Source organism: Leguminivora glycinivorella, chromosome 15 (genome assembly GCF_023078275.1).
Source record: "Leguminivora glycinivorella isolate SPB_JAAS2020 chromosome 15, LegGlyc_1.1, whole genome shotgun sequence".
In the NCBI taxonomy this organism is placed as follows: Eukaryota; Metazoa; Arthropoda; class Insecta; order Lepidoptera; family Tortricidae; genus Leguminivora; species Leguminivora glycinivorella.
In genome coordinates this window covers 1,790,353-1,811,565 of record NC_062985.1, presented here as the reverse complement: position 1 = coordinate 1,811,565, position 21,213 = coordinate 1,790,353, and the positions used below count along the sequence as shown (strand labels likewise).

Here is a 21,213-nt window from a genome sequence, read left to right as displayed (position 1 = left end):
CTACTGCCTTAGTAATCTTAGTATACAAATTAATTAACAGAAATATTTTTATTTACTTAAACTCGCGCTAACCGAAGACAATACTTTATTGTACAATTTAAAAAAGTACAAATGGCGGACTTAATGCTTTAAGGCATTCTCTACCAGTCAACCTTAGGACAAAATAGAAATACGCTGCAAATGTGGGTGCAGTAACAAAAAAATAGTTTCTAATTAATTCATATTATTTTTTTATGTTTATTAAATACAATATTTTTTAGCAAAGTATAATGTGCCACCTGAACTAGAGGTAAGGATGTTAGCCACATGTGCTGAAGGCCTGGGTTCGGTACCTGTCTTGGCCAAACTGGAAAGACCAAGTTACAAATCAGCAATTAATATGACTAATGGCCTGATAATGTGACTGTGTAACATCTGTAACTATAACAATTGATAAGTCGATAACTGATACTGTTATCAAACTATTGATACAACTTGCAATAATTTATTGTTATGAGTAATTGATAAGATGAAACAGTTTTCTATGTGTAAAATTTTGCTATAGATTTGTTGAAATTGTGAAAGTGGTTTGTGACTGCAAATCATACGAAACCCTGCCTTTAAGCCCTTTCGCTGAAAGTGATACACCTGTCAATCTACTGTCACTGAAAATACATAACTTTACTGGTGAAACCCGATAAATCGAAATAATTTGTCTTTGAAATAACAACATTGTGGAAATTGCACATAGTTTGAATTTCAAAAACCAGCTTGCTCAACTTATCGGGTTTTACCAGTAAACCCTCGATATATCCTCATCCTGCCCACCATATACAGTTTGAGCCATTGAAATTTAAACCAAATTATTTAATAAATAGGGTACATTTTACTTTGTATCACGATTTAGGTAAAACATAAAAAAAATTAGCTAGTTTTTGCCTATCCAGGCTTCTAATTTGTAAGTTCCAAAAATTCCATTCCATGTCCTTTATAAATCACACTAGCTTTTTCCCGCGGCTTTGCTCGCGTTAGACAGAGACAAAAAGTAGCCTATGTCACTCTCCACCCCTTCAACTATATCCATTTAAAAAATAACATTAATTCGTTGCTCCGTTTTGCCATGAAAGACGGACAAACAAACAGACACACACACTTTCCCATTTTATAATATTAGTATGGATTGGACAGGCTGAGGTTATGGGTATGTCTTTCTGCGGCAGTGGTTTGGTAGTCAACGGTCACGCAATGGGTTGAACATAAAAAGCAGTGGCTCTTTGCGATAACTACTTGAAAACATATAAACTTGATGCATGAATGGTATGTAACTATGTATGCATTACGAGCCAACTACAAAACCACAGAGTATCTCTTACACAGTATCATTGTGTATTGAATTACATTGTGGGTGGGAGAATTCTAGAATGTGGTATTTTATGTAGCATTTTTTTTCAGTGGTAGATTATTACAGAGTTTAAGTAAATAACCTAACCACAAAATTAAAATTTTGAAAAAACCCCTGACTGCAACATAGTAGACCGATTTTCATGAAAACTAAACGTAAATCGGTTCATCCGTTAGGGAGCTACGATGCCACAGACACACACACACACAGACAAACAGACAGACGGACAGACAGACAGATAGACACATCAAACTTATAACGCCCCGTCGTTTTTGCGTTGGGGGTTAAAAAAGTCAAATATAGTAAGTACATGCATATGTAACCACATATAAATAGTACATGGTAACTGAAATGGAGTAAATGGTAATTTAATTGTGTTAAATCTGATAGTCATAAGTGTACAAAATGCAACATTTTAAATTTATGGCCCCTGGATATCAAATCTTTTTTAATAAGTAAATAATTTTTTACTGTTTTGTGGGACACTGTACTTGTATAAGCTGTATACACTTAAGTTAATAAATAAATAAATAATAAATATGTATTCGATGTGTCTCGGTATTTCAAAATACAAACAATATTCCCAGACCTTGAGCCAATGTTATTAAAGCAATGTGAAGCATTTTCAGCGCTGGCATAATATCCTAATTAGCGCAAACATTCCCACCGTGGTTACGAACTACAAATATTACATTACCAATTTTAGACGATGACACTGCAGCCCAAGGTTACGAGGATTCCACGCAACTAGAGCACCAGAAATGTTCCAGAACGCATTTCGAAATAACTACACCCATTACGAACGTACTAATCGCATTCCGCAACACGAAAAACTGAATTAGACAATGTATTTCAACCAAATAACTGCGACAGGTGTCTTAAATAAACACGCAAAAACACACTTACGTTCTTTCTCAGCTTTATATCACCTTCACATCCATTAAGCACTTACACGAACAATTAAATATGTAAATTATTATTTTGAAAACATGAAACACGGATTATTTACAATTATACAATATTTACAAATAGTCCACTTTCTACACAGCGCGACACTTGTGAAAAACCATAGACGAAACAGATGATTGACGGAAGTGCAAGAAAGGGACAGGAATAATAGTGATGTGGGAGTTTTTGACTATCGATACTTTTATCGACATCTGATTCATTATCTAGACTGACATTTATTTTAATTAAGTATATAATTGAGTTTATATATACAACTAGTTTTTTAAAGGTGCGCGGGGCCCGAGGGCCCCGCGGTCTTTCTTGTTGCTTTTTGTTTTTTTGCTTTGCTTGTTTGTTTTTTTGCTTTGCTTATTTGTTTTATTGCTTTGCTTGTTTGCTTTAGCCTTTGCGTGCCTGGGAGCACTCTCTGCCCGCAGCTCGGCCTACGGCCTCGCGTGATTGGGAGCCTGTCAGACACGCTCCGGGCCTTCGGCCCTACGCGTAGTTACTGTGGGGGTTGTAGGGAAGTTGGTGCTTAAACACGACCCAATAGTAAAAGTTTTTTTTGTAATAGTAAAACTTTTACTATTGGGTCGTGTTTAAACTCAAACTTCCAGGACCGCCGGCGAGTCGATCAGGAACGCTCCGGGCCTTCGGCCCTACGCGGAGCTCGGCCTTCGGCCTTCGCTGAGTTTCGAAGCTCCGCGTCGGGCCTTCGGCCCGCCGCTACGCTTATTATGACACTTTTAATTATTGTTCTGCTTGGGAGCACAGTCTGTACGCAGCTCGGCCTACGGCCTTCGCGTGCTTGGGAGCACTCTGCCCGCAGCTCGGCCTGCGGCCTTCGCGTGCTTGGGAGCCTCTCAGACACGCTCCGGGCCTTCGGCCCTCCGCGTAGTTACTATGGGGGTTGTGGGGAAGTTGGAGCTTAAACACGACCCAATAGTAAAAGTGTCTTGAGAAGCTCACGACGGGCCTACGGCCTGCGGCCTCCGGCCCATCGTTTCGCTTCTCTAAGACACTTTTACTATTGGGTCGTGTTTAAGCTCCAACTTCCCGGACCGCCGGCGAGCCGATCAGGGACGCTCCGGGCCTTCGGCCCTACGCGGAGCTCGGCCTTCGGCCTTCGCTGGGTTTCGAAGCTCCGCGTCGGGCCTTCGGCCCGCCGCTACGCTTATTATGACACTTTTAATTATTGTTCTGCTTGGGAGCACAGTCTGTACGCAGCTCGGCCTGCGGCCTTCGCGTGCTTGGGAGCACTCTGCCCGCAGCTCGGCCTGCGGCCTTCGCGTGCTTGGGAGTCTCTCAGACACGCTCCGGGCCTTCGGCCCTCCGCGTAGTTACTGGGGGTTGTAGGGAAGTTGGCGCCCCTCCCAGGAACGCTCCGGGCCTTCGACCCTACGCGGAGCTCGGCCTTCGGCCTTCGCTTGGTTTCGAAGCTCCGCGTCGGGCCTCCGGCCCGCCGCGTCGCTTTTTAGACACTTTCATTATTGTTCTGCTTGGGAGCATTCTCTGCCCGCAGCTCGGCCTGCGGCCTTCGCGTGCTTGATGGGAGCCTCTCAGACACGCTCCGGGCCTTCAGCCCTCCGCATAGTTACTGTGGGGGTTGTAGGGAAGTTGGCGCCCCTCTCAGGGACGCTCCGGGCCTTCGGCCCTACGCGGAGCTTGGCCTTCGGCCTTCGCTTGGTTTCGAAGCTTCGCGTCGGGCCTCCGCGGCACTTTACTTATATTTTTAGACACTTTTACTTATATTTTTTTGCTTGGGAGCACTGTCTGTACGCAGCTCGGACCTCGGACCGGAGCAATGACCGTTGGGCTGTGGAAAGCTCCCTCAGGCTGGTAGGGAAATTTGACTTTGTCCCCTCTCGCCGCCGTTTTTGACTTTTCCAAAAAATTTTTTTTCTCATTTCTATTTTTGGCCCCCGTTCTTACCACGTGCCAAATTTGAACGCGCTCGGACCGAAAAAAAAAAAAAAACAAAAACGGCCATTTTGAAATTTTGTAAATGCCATTCGATGGACCTCAGATAACTGTACAACATTAGTTCAAGCACTTTTAACCTTTTTCCTACCGTTACGGAGCTATGGGAATTTAAAAAAAAACCTCCATACAAACTGGTAGGGAAATTTGACTTTGTCCCCTCTCGCCACCGTTTTTGACTTTTCCAAATTTTTTTTTTCTCATTTCTATTTTTGGCCTCCGTTCTTACTACATGCCAAATTTGAACGCGCTCGGACCAAAAATAAAAAAAAAAATTTCAAAGTCGGCCATTTTGAAATTTTGTAAATGCCATTCGATGGACCTCAGAGAACTGTACAACATTAGTTCAAGCACTTTTAACCTTTTCCCTACCGTTACGGAGCTATGGGGATTAAAAAAAAGACCTCCATACAAATTTCAATTGGCCTTCAAAGGGCGCCATTTTGAATTTTTAAAAATTTTCTTTTTGTATACTAATCTTAGGGTGGCTGTCCACCCGTGTGCAAAATTTCAGCGCGCTCGGACCATTTTGAAATTTTTCAAAAAAAAAGTCGGCCATTTTGATTTTTTTTTAATGCCATTCGATGGACCTCGGGTGACTGTATAACATTTGTTTGAGCACTTTTCACTTCTTTGTACCGTTACGGAGCTATGGTAATTAAAAGAAAAACCTCCATTCAAATTTCAATTGGCCCTCAAAGGCCGCCATTTTGAATTTTTCAAAATTTTCTTTTTGAATACAAATCTTGGGGCCACCTTCCACCCGTGTGCCAAATCTCAGCGCGCTAGGACCATTTTGAAATTTTTCAAAAAAAAGTCGGCCATTTTGAATTTTTTTTAATGCAACTTTTTTCTACTCGGATACCTGTGTGACATTTGGTCGAGCACCCCCCGGCTATCTCTTACGGTTTAAAAGTTGCCATACAAAATAAAAGTGGCCAGTTTTCCCACACTTGTAGCACTTTTCAATTTTTTTTATTTCATTCGAATCGAGGCTACTTGGAGATTCTATGACCAAAATTTGAGCTCTCTACGACAAACTTGAAAAATCGTCAAAAAAAAAAGTCGGCCATTTTGAAAAAAAAATGGCGGCGTCAAAAACTGCCCAGGGTTCTCTATGACATTTGGTCGAACACTCCCCGGGTAACTCCAGCCGTTTGGCCAGGCCGTCCAACATTTTTTTACCCGGAACCGGTAGACCGACGGTCTGATCTATCCGGGGTCGCAGGACCAAACTCTATACGACCACATCAAACACTGCCACCTTCAAATCCCCCTTCTGCCTATTTTTGGAAAAATGTCAGTCGGGTTGTAGCTTTATATTATATAGACAAAATAGACAAATATAGACAAATAGTTATGAACTTAAAAAAATAATTAAGAGAAAGTAATAAGAATATTTTTTTATCAATTGTACCTTGAACTGCTTAAATCTAAAAATATTAATTTAACAACTACATTGCTTGACACTGGGAACCATGTGACAGTTTTTTTTGTATATATATATATATATACTACGTCGGTGGCAAACAAGCGTACGGCCCGCCTGGTGGAAAGCGGTCACCGTAACCTATGGACGCCTGCAACTCAAAAAGTGTCGCATGCGCGTTGCCTCCCCATTAGAAACTTGTACATTCTCTTTTGCTGTTTTGAATACACAGTAAAAAGGAGTGCACAAGTTCCAAAGAGGGTTCGGGTTGCCGACGACTCAAAGGAAAATAGACGGAATAAGTCAGTTCCGTAACTTCCGTAAGTCCTCCCGTCATCAGCACACCGCACCCTCGTTGAGTTCTGGCAGCCTTACTCACCGGCAGGAACACAACACTATGAGTAGGGTCTAGTGCTATTTGGCTGCGGTCTTCTGTAAGGAGGTACTACCCCAGTTGGGCTCTTCTCTAGATTCGAGCGAGATGATATCCGCTGTGTTGTGCCCTACCATACAAAGCGGAATATCATTCGCTATGCCCTACCCCCTACACCTTACTACCTTAGTTTTTGTAGGAAGAAGCTATGTCAAATGTTATTGGACTGTTAAAATTTCATAAACACATCTCAAACGGTTATCTAGGTAATAACGTCCAAAAATCGTCATTTTTATCATTATCACGTATTATATATACCTATAGACATAAATTCTAACACCGTGCCAGATGACCTAGAAAGTTAAAATTTGGCATGCAGATAGGTAATTAGGTAAAATTACGAAAAAAAATAGAAAACGGTTAACTTTGATATTTTTTAAGCCTAATATTCCCGCATTAGAGCTTATAACTAAGAGTATAGTCGACTTTAGTATTTATTATGTTATTAACTGGAATTTAGTACTAATTATTGTTTCAATATTTAGCGCATATGATTTATCTACAAAAAGTAATGATATCCTATAAAAAACATAAATGTAAAATGTAAGTCAAGTTCACTAATATGATACCTATATTGTATGCCTTGGTTGTTGACTTCAACGACAAAAGAAGCGAGATCTAAATGGATCTGCAAAGTTCAATGGTCCGTCCTGAAATTTATTTATAACAACATAAAATATCACTTCTTCTTATTACGCCGTGTCTTGCGTGGTTTGATTTCGTATGCGTCGCATCGCCGTCGCACGACCATCGCGCGACCGTCGCCCACGCAAGCCACGGCGTTACTTTAGATAATATATTGTAGCTTGCTTGATACGTATTTGTAATATTTGTAACTATCTTTTTGTAAATAAATATTATATAATATATTTAGATATTTTCCCCATATATTGTAGCCTAAGTTTTGACTTGGTTTGACTCTAGATTTCATTTTATTAATTATTTACATTTTATTCAAATTATATTATTGCCCACGCAAGCTTTAAAGTGTTAAGTAATTTTTTTTATTATTCCGAAATTTGGCTTTCTGGTAGAAACTAACCATCGAACATAATAATTCGTATATGAGAACTCGCCAAGTCTAGTCTAAATATAATATCCTAAGTAATAAGAGGAAATGATATTTTATGTTGTTATAAATAAATTTCAGGACGAACCATTGAACTTGGCACCCATTTAGATCTCACTTCTTTTGTCGGTGAAGTTAACCAAGGCATATAGGTATCATATTATTGAACTTAGCTTTCATTTAACATTTATGTTTTTGATAGGATTTAAATACTACATTTTTTTTAAATAATGTAAATATGTCCATGTAAATAAATTTCTTTTTTGTCACTTAATAATTTAATTGATTACTTCATTTCTCCAGAGATATGTAGTGGTCATTCGAATCGACACTCTGAATTGAAGACTCAAAATAACTGATTAATGAATTATATCAATTCCGACCGTTCCGTCTTAGGCCCCGCGCACACGGAGGCAACAGTTGCTCGGCGACTTTCGTATTTGTATGAAAAGTTGCGTCGCCTCGTGTGTGCACCTTCATACTAGCCCATAGACCGAGCGACGGAGACAAAACAGTTTCGTCTCCCGTCTGGGGGGGCCCTTAGTGGATTAAAATTTATCGACAACTACGGTACGCTCTGGCTGTTTATGAAATCACTAGTGCTTGTCTATGGTAAAAGTGTTGCCGTTAGTGGGCCGGGTTACCCATTATCAGGTAAATAATACGTGTTTTTTATCATGACGTCCAAAGATTACCTCAGTTTTTCTAGAATCAGTGTATTTAAAGATATCTTTTGAAGAACTGTTGTAAACAATCTGTGTCACTGTAATGTATCCCGTAAAGATAGATTATAAAGTCTAAAAAATTATAATGCTGTGTAAATAACACCTTACTTACAGGATTTTGCAAGGAAATTAAAAGTTTGATTAATATTTTAGCAACGATTATTGAGTTTCTTTTTTATGAATTTTTAATAGTTTCATTTTATTCATTAACGTCTGGGGAATATTTTTAAGGCAGCTGGTAACATTGTTAATATCTCCCCACCTGTCACAGATGATCGCCGGACGGCCACCCCTCCAATCGTTTGAAAGCACAACCACTCGACTTTGCTTTGGACGTGGGCGATACCAAAACACAACGTACCTCATGTTTGCGTGCTTATTTACAATATTCAAAAACACTGACTGAAAACTAACGGCTTACATTATTTATTAGCAGATAATAGTGTTCTGTGAATAACAGTGACATTCGGTGAAAATATCGGATTGGATTGTGTTTTGAAAATTTATTTTTTTGGATTTTCGTGAAAATGACGGCCTCTACGATGATTGAACTGGAATCCTGGATTATCTACCAGTGTGTCCTGAACGAGTGCCATGTGTCTAGCTGTAAGTACAATTTATATTATTTAAAATTATAGAACAATAAAATACCTACTCGCCACTTGCTAAAACTTAATTTTTAAATCTTCTAGGTGTGTTCAGGAAAAACGTGGTTATGTTTTAGTTTTTTGCAGGAAAAATATATTATTTGGAATATGCTTGCGGTCATATTACTCTTTAAATTAATTTAGTTTGTAAGTTTTGGTATTAGTACCTATTTACAAAGATAATTATTTCGAGAACCAACGAAAGATATAAGTTTACTCTTGAACAAATAAATAATAACATTATTTAACCCTTAAATTGTTTTTGTCCGTTTTAAATGACGTCCTATACAGTCTAGGCTAACTCAGATTCCTAGGCACTCTGGCGCAGGTGGCGTGATTCACACGGTCTAGCGTCTATCCCTTTTATTTTTACGCACTTTCGCATCGCTCTCTCTTATCAAAATTTGAAAAAAATACTCAGTTCAAAAATTACAACCGTGAGGTCTTTTTGCGCTTGTGACAAATGTCGTTGTTATGTAAGTATTTTAGTAGTTTATGCGTATTTTTCACTCAATTTTATTGAAATAGTAATTAAGTTACTATTTAGTGTCATTATTGTGAATAAATGACTAGAGTGTGGCTAATGAAATATTGCCCCAACTTTTGGCGGGAAATTCAAAAAATACTAGGGCTGGTCACACTTGGTATAGTAGGAGCCCTAGATTTTTTGAATTTCCCGCCAAAAGTTGGGGCAATATTTCATTAGCCACACTCTAACATTTCATTATTATTTTTGAAGTTATAATATATGTCACTTCAAAGTGACACTGCCAGTTAGTACTAAATATTGTGTTTTTATGGTGTTTTTTCTATTTGTCACTTGTAACGGACATTGCCAACTTTTCTAAACGAATATTTTTTTGTGTATTGTTAACATTAGTTGCATTTTTACAATAATATGGCTGGGCAACGTTTGAAGTCAAAGAGGATAATATCTCTTCTACCACCTCCAGCTTCTAAAGACTCCGATTTAGAATCAGACAACGAAGAAAAAATTAGAATCTTAGCTAGAGAGTTTTTTTAGAGACGACTGCAGCAGTAAATCTTCTTCTCCTAAAAGTGTAGGTACCTGTTTATTTTTACCTGGACTATATTTTTATTTTATTTATTAGGAAAACTCACAGATAAAGTTACTATTAGGCTTATAACATAGAAACAACGAGCCAATAACAAGTTTCCACTGATAGAAACTGGGCAAAGTACATGCGTGCAAAATTACAGAAAATTGTGTAATTTATTTAAAGATTATGTAATACATGTATTGTATTGTATTGTACATATCTATATATTATGAGTTCAAACAATGATTGAGAGCAAACAATAAAAGAAAGGAAAAAAGCAGTAACCTGTTTATAGTGTTATTTGAGAGTTAACAGTGGGTGAAGTCTTGGGTCAGTAGTTTGCTTACTGATGTAAAACTGTCAGAGATCAGATCGATGGGGTCATGATCAAATCAAATTAGATTAAAATATTTAATGGCTCTTATAACAAAGGAGTTTTTTCTGAAGTTAGTATTAGTGGCGAGGATATGAAACATTCGTTTAGTGCGAGACGCAAGGCGTGAGGGGACTACCAAGTGGGAACTTCAAGCTTGACAGCAGATCCGGACAGTCAACATAGTTTTGAGCATTTTTCATAACGTAGATTACGTTAGAAATATTGCGCCGGACATAAAGAGGTAGCACGTGAAGTTTCGGACAATGTTGAGTGTAACTTATTAAGTTTACGTTTTATTTTTCTATGTTAGCAATGTGCATGTGTAGTTGGCAATGTCCGTCCAAAGTGACGTCTTTATGTTAAGCAGTAGTTGGCAATGTCATTTATAAGTGACGCTTAAAAAAAACCATTTCCAATTTTGTTATGATTTTTTTTCCACACATTTTCCCCTTAATCTACCCTAACTGAACCCAAAACACCAAGTTTCATTATAAAAATCCTGCGCGGTCATAGAGTGGCAATTTATGGGTTAATGACATACTTATTCGGATCCAAAGAAATATAAACAAACCAAAGTTCATCCAATTACTTGCTTAAACTACGACATTTAACTATCTAATGTGTAACAGTATATATACCACGTAATATTATATATGTTATTTCCACACAAATAGAAAATGAATATTATATTTAAATGGAATTTTCAATGGTTTCCACTCCTATCATATTAATCAGTTCTAGACGTTATTTTACAAATCGAATCTGTCCCGAAAACCTTAAAAACAATAAGAAAAAACTGACCTTTTAAAAATACGTTACGTACGTTAAATTTCGTTAAGCCGTTAGAAGTAACGGACGCGCCAAGAGAACATTTTATTACCTATCTAAAATACCTACCTACCTATACATATATACATACCTATAAACATTTATTTTGTAAAACATTCGAGTCCGTTAAACACCGACTTTGACATTACACATAACTCATTGTCATTTTCATTTATTCAATATGGCAGCCTCGTGGGCCTTTGCCAATGACAAGACAAGTGTATTACATAGATATAAAAAACACCGATGTGTGCATGTAAGTGATTAGGCCTTCACGTTGCACTGGAGGATAGCTGGAGCAGCAGTACAAACTGTACAAAGCATGATGTCGGCCGGGACCACGAACTGCCGAAGTGATGTCCGTAGAATTGGATATTCGCATCTCCAAACGAATTCTTCATTAAATGCACTTTGCGTAGGCTATTTACTGCATAATATCCTATCAAACTTATACTTTAAACAGCAGAATGCAAAAATAAAAAATACATATTTGGAGAACGATCCGCCATGTTCCATGGATCAATCGAAAGTCCAACTCATTGTCTAGAGAGTCACTATACTATAAACGTCGTCGCGTAAAAAACATGTCGCTTAACTTCAAATCTGGGTAAATCGATTCTGCTTTAAGGATGATTATATATTTAAAAAAAACTAGACTTATATTGACCGGGATATAGACAATGATTACCTTTTTGATCCCGGTCAATATAAGTCTAATGAAAATAACCGTTAATCATTCAAAACTCTTAAAAAAACTGTTCTGAAAGATAATCAACCAACCTTATAGCAGAATAGATTTGATTTACCCGCAAAAGCTTAACCCCCGACCCCGAAGCTTAACCCTTTTCCGACGTATTGGTTTGATAGAAAGGGACAAACAAACTTTATCGGCTTGATAACTTTAGTGAACGTTTATGAATTTAGTAGGTTAGTACATATCTTTTCCCCTCACTAGCTCGGAAACACGTGTTTTGTCCTTTAATACCAGCGGGTAAAAAAAAACGCATTTTATCCACTAGTGGGTAAAGTAATTTGACCTTGAATAAAGTCAAATTAACTGCTTTAAAATTGATAAAAGTAGGTGAATCTAGTAATAAAGATGATTTACCACCTGTGGAACTACTGGAAGCAGTGATAAACGCATTTTTTGCGTTGTAGTTTCCTCGCTATAGTGAGGGGAAAAGTTTTGTGTTACACTCGGGTGCAAATGTATTTTACTGCTCGTTTTTCAATTCCACACTCGGCGTTAAAATACAACTTTGCCCCCTTGTATAACAAATAACTATTATAGAAAGGGACAAACAAACTTTATAGGCTTGATAAATTTAGTGAACGTTTATGAATTTAGTAGGTTAGTACATAATTACATATCTTTAGTCATCTTTATTTGACCACATCGATCTAGGGTGATTTAGATCGATGTTTGACCGACTCAATTTCCCCTTCCTTCGGCAACTGCATAAAAAATCCTGTTGTTACCACATATTTATGTGTTACCCTTATCTACAGTCAACCAATTGGAACCTAGGTCACTCTACAACCATGTCAAAATGACAAGCAGTAAGAGATTTCTTTTACAATCTGATTTATAACGTCACTATTATGACATAGTTCTACAGTTCCGGTTCCAATTGGTTGTCTGTACCTTGTCGTTGTTGCGGGCGTTGATGCTCCCCTGTTATGACATTTCCAGTCCTCCAATTCGCTTTTTGATATACTTACTGGTATATACCGTTTATTTAAAACTAGTTTTTGCTCGCAACTTCGCTCTCGTTAAATTCTAAAATTGCGGTGCTCCATACAAACCTCCACCCCCCATTTTAGGGAAGTGAAGAGTTAGAAACACACATGTAGCCTATGTCACCCTCCATTCCTTTAACTATCTTGACTTAAAAAAATCACGTCAATTCGTCGCTCCGTTGTATCATCAACAGTACAATAATATGTTACACAAGGAAGATCGCAAAAATATCTGAAACGATTTTATTTAGAGCTATACTGGCGTGACAGTGTCACGGTACATATTTTTGCAATCTTCGAGGAGTAACATATTATTGCGGGTGACTGTGAAGTGAGCTGCGAAATTCTGCATGGAGAAATTATAAATTAATTCATTGATAAATTGGTCATGCACTTTAGCAGCTCACTGTACCTATTTATAATTTTAAAGCACCAGTGCTGTAATAGTATGATTAATAGTTAAGCAGGAATGTAGACTGAGTTTCCCAATCAGGGCATTATTTACTCAACAAAGTGCAAATCTTTGCACAATAACTGGACGCACTTCATCATTTGTGCGAGCATATTTATATGTACAGGTACAGTCGACAGTAGAAATCAAGTTTTATAGACCTTGACCACGCTAACTTAGCAGCTTAGCACACACTTTTAGTGGGCCGAGTACCACCGAAAGTAAAAGTTTCGCCGCGGCCGAAAATATCGGTTATGTTTGGCCAAAAAGGAATTCGTCAAGTTTTGATTTTTACACCGAAATAAAGCAAATTCGAAACTTCAAATACTTGTATGTCTCTACACATGTATTTGTATATTTCTTAGAATGGAAAAAACGAGAAAATACCGGAAAAGAAAAACGCCTGTTTCTTAACGCTCGAGTCCACGAGTACCGTAGTAGAGTAGTATGTTTATGAACTCGTGTGTACCTATCTACATATACAACGAATATGTAGGTACTGACTACTACTTATCTTATACATTGGTATAACACTAAAAAAATATTAGTATGTTATTTATTGGACGGTGATACAGTACCGGTCAAAAATTTAAGTTCACTCCTTGTTTTCAGTACAATTGACTGCTTTAGAGAGATAGTTTTTTGTAGTTCAGACGTCAAAATTTGTTTCGTAAACAATTTATATTTTTTTAACATCTGTTTCCCTCAAATCTTATAGGCTAAATAATTATTTGGCCTATATTATCTGGCTAAAACTGTGTTTCGTGTAAAGATGTGTCTCAATTAGTGGCAAAGGCAAGGCCATAAATATAACTAGCATTTTGCCGTCATGTTTATTAGATTTTAGTGAAAGAAAGGTACGTGAATTGTGTCTAACTAGTAAAACAAATCTCCACAAAACAATAAATATAAGTTGAAAACATATTTCGACTACCAAACCGAAGATAATTATCGTACAAAAGTAAGTACTTATTTGTACCGAAATCAAAGGGTGAACTCAAACTTTTGACCGGTACTGTATAAAGATACTCACAAAAAAACATTTCTACATTAAAAAACTTATTTAAACATAAAGATGGATCGAAAGTTGTCGGGCGTTATTTCAACTTAAAATAACCTGATTAAGTGATTAAAATATTTTCAATATTAGTTTCAAAGCTATTCGTCTTGCTCTCATTTTCAACTGCGTCTCTTTCAATACTTTAAATATATGTCTTGCTCTCACTGTTATCTGTCTCTTTCACTCTTGTTCACATTTGCCCCATTGCTCCTCCATTAACTTAATGGTTTCTTCTTAATTCGTAATCATAAGTCAAAAGCCACATGTTCTGTTCATCGTCAATGAAGTGAAACGACATGGCTCTTATCTTTTTGTTTGTTTGTAGTTTATGTTTACATTTGTCTTCAAGCTGGACCTGTTTGGGAGTATAATTGTTCGATAGAGAATGCTCTGGATCGAGAAAAAAAATATACAGATGATCTTAGGCGCTGGTCCCACCAAAAATGTGAGCTATCCCGGCAACCTTCAAGTCAAGGGTGAACAGGCATCTTCTGGGCGAGCTCACTCCATCGTAGGCCACGTCTTTGCCTTTGGCTAGTCTGTGGCCAAGAGTAAGTCCATTTATTATTTTAAAAAGCTCTATAGAAACGAACAAAAGATAATCGCTCCCGTGTAAATGAAGAAGGGTTCAAGGGAAGAAGAGGGAGAGTTAGACCTAGATATAAATGGATAGATAATATTAAAGACTGGACGCATACGAAAGACGCAGCGACCCTCAAGATGCCATGCTGACCGCCGACCCTCATTAGATGGACATTCACATGGCACCAAAAGAAGAAGAAGTGTAAATAAAAGAGAGAACGAGCGTTTTATAGTTTATAGCATAGCTCGGCTACGAACGAACTAACTCACTCGCGCTATCATCACGTCTCTTTTATTTACACGGGAGCGACTATCTTTTGTTCGTTTCTATAATCGATATCTCATAGCGTACTCGCTTTTGGTGGGATTGTGGGACCAATGCCTTAGACAAATCCCACAGTAGGTAATCGCAATAAAAGCTAACTTATAAATATTTACATTACTTACGCCGTGTCTTGCGTGGGCGACGGTCGCGCGACAGTCGCGCGACCGTCGCCGTCGCGTCTCATACTTCCATATCGATAAGGTTTGATTTCGTATGCGTCGCATCGCCGTCGCGCGACCATCGCGCGACCGTCGCCCACGCAAGCCACGGCGTTAGCGTTGAAAAGCTTCCTTTTAATATAAATCGCCTGTACTTAATGCAAGCACATAACTTCTCCAATTTTCGCAGAATTTCAAGTTTCCCTTATTACAAATTCATGGCAAATCGCAGTTCATCGACCTTACAAGGATAATAAATTTTATGCTAAATTCCCGGACTAGACTGCAAAAGTTAGGAAATTTCGCTGATATTAATATTCTTCCGCGATCCGAACATCTGCTTACAGTGCTTACATCTAAATATATAAAAGAAGAAGCTGACTGACTGACTGACTGACTGACTGACTGACTGACTGACATATCAACGCACAGCCGAAACCGCTGGTCCTAGAGATTTCAAATTTGGCACGTAGGTTCCTTATATAGTGTAGAGGAGCACTAAGAAAGGATTTTTCAAAATTCACCTCCTAAGGGGGTCAAATGGGGGTTCAAAGTTTGTATGGGGAAACAAGATTAGTTTGACTATTTTATTCGAAACTTCACAGGAAGATTCCTTAAGACATATGACTGAATACGTGTTTCAGGTTTTTTGAAAATTTAACCCCTAAAAGGGTGAAAAGGGGGTGATAAAGTCAAAAAATCAATATGGGTATCGTTTTTATGGTTTATCGGGTCGCTGATCACGATAAATACAACGTTTTTAAAATCTAACGAGGCGGAAGTGAAATACCTTCTCCCCTGTTGTGGTGCAATGGGGTTTAAATATCAAAAAAATATGTAAAAGAAGATATTGACTGACTGACTGACATATCAACACACAGCCGAAACCGCTGGTCCTAGAGATTTCAAATTTGGCACGTAGGTTCCTTATATAGTGTAGAGGAGCACTAAGAAAGGATTTTCCAAAATACACCTCCTAAGGGGGTCAAATGGGGGTTCAAAGTTTGTATGGGGAAACAAGATTAGTTTGACTATTTTATTCGAAACTTCACAGGAAGATTCCTTAAGACATATGACTGAATACGTATTTCAGGTTTTTTGTAAATTTAACCCCTAAAAGGGTGAAAAGGGGGTGATAAAGTCAAAAAATCAATATGGGTATCGTTTTTATGGTTTATCGGGTCGCTGATCACGATAAATACAACGTTTTTAAAATCTAACGAGGCGGAAGTGAAATACCTTCTCCCCTGTTGTGGTGCAATGGGGTTTAAATATCAAAAAAAATATATAAAAGAAGATATTGACTGACTGACTGACATATCAACACACAGCTGAAACCGCTGGTCCTAGAGATTTCAAATTTGGCACGTAGGTTCCTTATATGATGTAGAGGAGCACTAAGAAAGGATTTTTCAAAATTCACCTCCTAAGGGGGTCAAATGGGGGTTCAAAGTTTGTATGGGAAAACAAGATTAGTTTGACTATTTTATTCGAAACTTCACAGGAAGATTCCTTAAGACATATGACTGAATACGTGTTTCAGGTTTTTTGAAAATTTAACCCCTAAAAGGGTGAAAAGGGGGTGATAAAGTAAAAAAATCAATATGGGTATAGTTTTTATGATTTATCGGGTCGCTGATCACGATAAATACAACGTTTTTAAAATCTAACGAGGCGGAAGTGAAATAAATACCTTCTCCCCTGTTGTGGTGCAATGGGGTTTAAATATATAAAAGAAGATATTGACTGACTGATTGATATATCAACACACAGCCGAAACCGCTGGTCCTAGAGATTTCAAATTTGGCACATAGGTTCCTTATATGGCGTAGAGGAGCACTAAGAAAGGATTTTTCAAAATTCTCCTCTTAAAAGGGTGAAATGGGGGTTCAAAGTTTGTATGGGGAAACAAGATTAGTTTGACTATTTTATTCGAAACTTCACAGGAGGATTCCTAAAGACATATTATGACTAAATACATGTTTTAGGTTTTTTGAAAATTTGACCCCTAAAGGGGTGCAAAGGGGGTAAAGTCAAAAACACAATATGGGTATCGTTTTTATGGTTTATCCGGCCGCTGATCACGATAAATACAACGATTTTAAAATCTAATGAGGTGGAAAAGAAATTTTCTCCCCTGTTGTTGTGCATTTTCTCCCTGTTGTGGGCTTAAAATATCCAAAATAGCCATAAGTATAGCTTTAGTTTTTATCTTTACTTCTGGTTCAAGAGATTTCAAATTGACACGGAAGTTCCTTAGAGGAGCACTAAGAAAGGATTTTTCAAAGTTCACCTCCTAGCATGATAATTTGACAGGGGCAAGGACAGGGACAGGGCCAGGGACAGGGACAGGGACAGGGACAGGGACAGGGACAGGGACAGGGACAGGGACAGGGACAGGGACAGGAACGGGATAGGGTTAGGGATAGGGATAGGGATAGGGATTGGGATTGGGATTGGGATTGGGGTTGGGATTGGGATTGGGATTGGGATTGGGATAGGGGTAGGGGTAGTGGTAGGGATAGGGGTGGGGATAGGGATAGGGATAGGGATAGGGATAGGGATAGGGGTAGGGATAGTGGTAGGGGTAGGGGTGGGGGTGGGGGTAGGGGTGGGGATAGGGATAGGGATAGGGATAGGGATCGGGATAGGGATAGGGATAGGGATAGGGATAGGGATAGGGATAGGGATAGGGATAGGGATAGGGATAGGGATAGGGATAGGGATAGGGATAGGGATAGGGATAGGGATAGGGATAGGGATAGGGATAGGGATAGGGATAGGGATAGGGATAGGGATAGGGATAGGGATAGGGATAGGGATTGGGATTGGGATAGGGATAGGGATAGGGATAAAAATAGGGGACGGGGACGGGATAGGGATAGGGGAGGGACGGGGACAGAGACGGGACGGGGACGGGGACAAAGATAGAGATAGGGACGGGGACAAAGATAGAGATAGGGACGGGGATAAGAATAGGGATTGGGGTCGGAATCATCGGTCGGCAATCGATATCTAGGCAGTGTAAAATGCAGGTGGCTCAGTGGGAAGGTATTAGTAAGTAAGCATCGGCGAGTATCCTGCATCCGTAATAACTATTACATTCAATGTGCTGTAAGAAGATCGTTGTTTGCTTGCCTTTTATATGTTTACGTTTGCAATAAGTATAAGCAAAATGGAAAAAATTGTAAGCGATAATGCAAGGAAGTACTTTTTACCCTACCGAACATAGCGTCGAGATACTGGCTATGTGGGTTGTATGAAGTTTCCCCAGTATAAATATTTATATAGGTAAAATACATACATATTCGTACCTACTACCTACGCTGTGGTCGCTGTGTAACAATTCTACAATCATTGCAAGAATTTCTTTAAAAACAATAGGTGTAAGGTACAGTCAGCCAAAACCGGACCGTACAGCAAATAGATCAGTTACAATGGCCCTCCAGTCGAGAATTGCCCCGCTTTACCTTAATCAAAATAATCGCGGACAGATGTACCTACAAAGAAACCTACGGATCCAAATGAAAATCTTATTTTTTGTAAACGTTTCAATAAGAATACTTTTATTACGCGGGCGAAGCCGCGGGTAAAAGCTAGTAAATTTATTATTTGAGATTAAGCCATTTTGTTTCTGATAAACTTTATGTCGGAAAAATCACGAAAAACTTAACTTGCGATATTAGTCCATATTTTAAGATACACGGAGCGGCTGAAACGTTCTCAGTCTAAGCTAGAAGAAAAAGAAAATGCATTTTCTACGCTAAAGAAAAATTAAAAAATAAACTATGCCACATTTTCTCCTGCCTTTTTATTCGCGATTTTGAATTGGTCCCATAATAAAAGTTGTTCCTTATGATATTTAGTTATGACTTATGACCTCAAAAGTCACGCCGTGTCTTGCGTGGGCGACGGTCGCGCGACCGTCGCCGTCGCGTCTCTTCCTTCCATATCGATAAGGTTTGATTTCGTATGCGTCGCATCGCCGTCGCGCGATCGTCGCCCACGCAAGCCACGGCGTTACTATGCACTATAGCTAGAGGAGTGCCAGGACGGTCACCCGGGTGGCATAACGTTAAGAATGTTAAGATCTTAGCAGGGGCGGCTCACTCCGCGATTCCATCGCCGCGCTACAAGTACATGCTGGCGGCCGCGAGTTCGCGGCCTAGTCAGGGGTGGCGCGCGTTCTCACGGAACGCACGTTCGCACTTTCTATTGTTACTTTACGTCGCGAGATTTTTTAAAGTTTTATATGCGGTGTCGGCGTGTGAATGGCTAATAGTGCTTAGTTAAATAGACATCATGAATAAAATAGGACAATCTTACACAGATCTACTATTGCTTAAGTCCCACGGAAAAGTTCAATAAGGCTTGTGATGTTGGAGCTTAAACAAAAATATATAAATACCTACTGTATAACTATATACCTACAAATTACACAAGACTGGAGTATAATAGTGTAACATTTTATCTGAGTATTAATTCGTTTTAATCCATAGGCAACCCTATCGTCCGACGCTGCGCACGTGCGGCTCGTTTCTTTGTTAGAATTTTGTAGGCATTTAAAAGGCGGCATTTCGTGAACATCAAAGCAGTGGGCCTTCTGTACTTGTACTATTATATATTCTGTGATCTTAGTTGCGAAAGGTAAAGACGCTGGTTCGATTCCAAACTCGGTTATTGGATCGCTTACGTTTTCTTTAATATAAAATACTTATTTCAGTTCATAAATTTCATTTGTAGGTTGATGTGGCATCTTAAAATATGTAACAATTTAATTATATTTGTTCCCCAGTCTTAACTAAACGGATGTCTGTTTATAACACCTTGTTCGCTTAATAACCTCTCCTGTTGTGTACATAATTTTAGACGCGCACCTAAAATAGTGAAGCTGCCATGTTGATTTAAAGTTTGTGCTCGACATTTTGGATCTGGATATAGATTTAACTAGCTTTTACCCGCGGCTTCGCCCGCGTAATAAAAGTATTCATTAAGATTTTCATTTGGATCCTTAGGTTTCTCTGTAGGTATATTTATCTGCGATTATTTCGATTGCACATAATACTTTTGCTTGCAATGATTGTAGAAATATTACACATCGACCACAGCGTAGGTAATTCTATATACGCTGGGGAAACCTTTATACACATCCCACATAGCCCGTATTTCGACACTATGATCGGTGGGTAAAAAGTACTTTTTTCTATTATCCCTTACAATTTTTTACATTTTGCTTATACTTATCGCAAACGTAATCTTCAAGCAAGCAAACAACGATCGTCTTAGAGCACATTGATTGTAAGAGACCGCCGACCGATTATCCGTATCCCTCTAACGATACCCATATTATCCGTATCCGTATCCGTATCCCTATCGCTATCGCTATCGCTAACGCTGTCGCTATCGCTATCGCTAACGCTAACGCTAACGCTATCGCTATCGCTATCCCTATCGCTATCCCTATCGCTATCCCTATCGCTATCCCTATCGCTATCCCTATCCCTATCCTTATCCCTTATCAAGATGTTTAATGATATAACACTTTAAGTTCTCGCGCTTTGTACACATATTTAAAGTCACATACAGGTCGAACGCGATTAATTAACATTATTTTTACCTTTTTTCCCAACGTTTCGGCCAGGTTGCACTGGCCGTGGTCGCGGAAGACTGACGTCCCAGCAAAATGTCACCGGAGATGTAAACAACACAAAACTACCCGATATTAATTTATATAAATGTTCGGGGTAGACAAATAAATATAATCTACCCGCTTTTAGTTAATGCTTATTTCCCACCATGTTTATTTTAAAGGTAAAAATAATGTTAATTAATCGCGTTCGACCTGTATGTGACTTTAAATATATGTTTAATGATTTCTTATCAAGTGCTAAAATATAAAGTTTCATGGTTTTATCTTTTAAAATTAAGAAATCCCATACAAACTTTCAACCTCTTTTTCAACCCCTTCATCCCTTTTTTTCGAAATAAAAAGTAGCCTATGTTCTGTCTCAGGGTCTAAA

General features: G+C 38.6%; 3 protein-coding genes across 4 annotated transcripts in view; 2 read left to right on the top strand and 1 right to left on the bottom strand.

Annotated features, from left to right (window-relative positions):
• LOC125233760 (OTU domain-containing protein 7B) overlaps positions 1-2,442 on the bottom strand; it is a 41,181-nt gene extending 38,739 nt beyond the window's left edge. The window contains exon 1 of one of the 2 annotated variants that reach the window (XM_048139836.1): positions 2,288-2,442. The gene's annotated coding sequence lies outside the window, so the exon portion shown is untranslated. Of the gene's footprint in view, positions 1-2,078; positions 2,214-2,287 lie in introns of those variants that run through there. The other variant, XM_048139837.1, reaches the window with a different exon arrangement.
• LOC125233768 (beta-ureidopropionase-like) overlaps positions 1-21,213 on the top strand; it is a 494,359-nt gene that overhangs the window by 170,563 nt on the left and 302,583 nt on the right. The gene's annotated exons all lie outside the window — the stretch shown is intronic.
• The window catches only part of LOC125233778 (tumor necrosis factor alpha-induced protein 8-like protein), a 109,364-nt gene continuing 96,401 nt past the window's right edge, over positions 8,251-21,213 (top strand). Inside the window, exon 1 of the mRNA XM_048139874.1 lies at positions 8,251-8,571. The gene's annotated coding sequence lies outside the window, so the exon portion shown is untranslated. The remainder of the gene's footprint in view (positions 8,572-21,213) is intronic.